At 38.2% G+C, this 1,680-nt stretch overlaps 1 protein-coding gene across 3 annotated transcripts in view; it reads left to right on the plus strand.

The window, feature by feature from the left end:
* The window catches only part of LOC106520053 (phosphatidate phosphatase LPIN1), a 30,805-nt gene that overhangs the window by 4,598 nt on the left and 24,527 nt on the right, over positions 1-1,680 (plus strand). The window lies entirely within an intron of this gene.

Below are 1,680 nucleotides of genomic sequence, written 5' to 3' on the forward strand. Positions count from 1 at the left end.
CATTTATAATGATTAATTAACATTTCTGCTTAAATAATCATTCTGAACCTGTGTCCAGATACATGTAAGATTTGCTTAAGACAAACTCAAAATTATATTACTGATGTTTCAGTAAAATAAAGACAGTGATTTATAAAAACACAATGAAAACATGGTGATGATTTCTGTGATTCATTACTCTATTTTAGGCATGATAAAATAATAGAAGTGATTCTATATTCTTTGTGACATGCCATTATTAAGATTAACTAATGCATACACATTCTTAGTTAAACAACAAATGAATCACGAACAGAAGAGATTGTTTCTGTTCATTATCTGATTAAGAGAAACTGGAGTTCCCTTCAAGGTTGAAATGACCTGTCATGGCCTAAAATAGAGTTCAGTGTTCCTGCCTTCTCTCAGGCCTTTCGAGACCTGCTTTGAGGCAGTAACTCCTGTTTCTTCACTCGAGGTGACCCCTACACATGCATAAAACTGAGTTGACAGTAAAATGAAACACTATATTGCTTTTTTACAACCGTTTGTGAGGAGTTCGTCAAGTTTGTGACTGAAAGAATCTTGTTTGACAAGAATCCTCCATATTCTCATTGCTTGAGGTGAGTCTTTACCTCAGGTGGAAAAGGTTAATGTCTGGATGTCTTGTTTCTGAGTGATGGTAGGATGGAGCGGGGGATGGATCTACTAGTTGGAGCCTCGACCTCAGTAATCAGAGCGTTGCTTTGGTCGGTCGTGGTGAAGAAAGAGAAGAAAGGGTTGAGTCGACAGGCAAAGCTCTACTGGTCTATTTCCTGACCCTCATTCATGATTATGAGGTTTGGATCATGACAGAGGGAACATGATTCTGGATACAAGCAGACCAAATGAGCGCCCTTCGTAGGTTTGCTGGGCTCAGCCTTGGAGATTAGGGTGAGGAGCTCCATTAGAGCCGCTGCTCCTCTGCAATGAAATGAATCAGTTGAGGTGGGCATCTAATTACGATGCCTCCCTTTGGARGTTTTCTGGGAATATAGAGGGAGAAGATGCTAGAGCAGAACCAGAACTCGCTGGAGGTATTCTATAGCACCTCTGGCCTGAGAATATGGAATCCACCAGAAGAAGCTGGAGAGTGGGATGTTGGTGTTTCTTTCTTGGATTTGTTGGCTTTGTGACCTAAACACAGATATGAATTTAAGGTGGAAAAGCACAGCTGATAACAAATGTGTAAATGTAAGAAACTGTTGGATGGTTGAGCAAAGTAACAAAAAAGGCAGAAGGTTTCGGCCACTGGATTGCACAACCACGACTATATTGTTTTTCTGGTTACTTTATCAGTGGATCTAATTGAACTACCGTACTCCAGCTATATTGTCTTCTTTAATTACTGTATTGAACTGGTGTACATATGTTTTATATATTTTATTCTTTTCCTTTATCCTTTGTATTTTCTTTATTTGTTATATTTTATACTTATTGCACCTTTACACCGAAGCAAATTCCTAGTCTGTGAATCTTCTTCATTGACAATGGCAAAAAAACTGATTCTGATAGAACATTTGGTCCAAATTAACATTTTTTACTGATGTAGATAAATTTGAATCTAAATGGTCGTAAGTTAAAGCAAACATGTTGATTCTATTATATCTGTGTGTGTGTGTGTGTGTGTGTGTGTGTGTGTGTGTGTGTGTGTGTGTGTGTGTG

Source organism: Austrofundulus limnaeus, unplaced genomic scaffold, assembly GCF_001266775.1.
Source record: "Austrofundulus limnaeus strain Quisiro unplaced genomic scaffold, Austrofundulus_limnaeus-1.0 Scaffold86, whole genome shotgun sequence".
Lineage (NCBI taxonomy): Eukaryota > Metazoa > Chordata > Actinopteri > Cyprinodontiformes > Rivulidae > Austrofundulus > Austrofundulus limnaeus.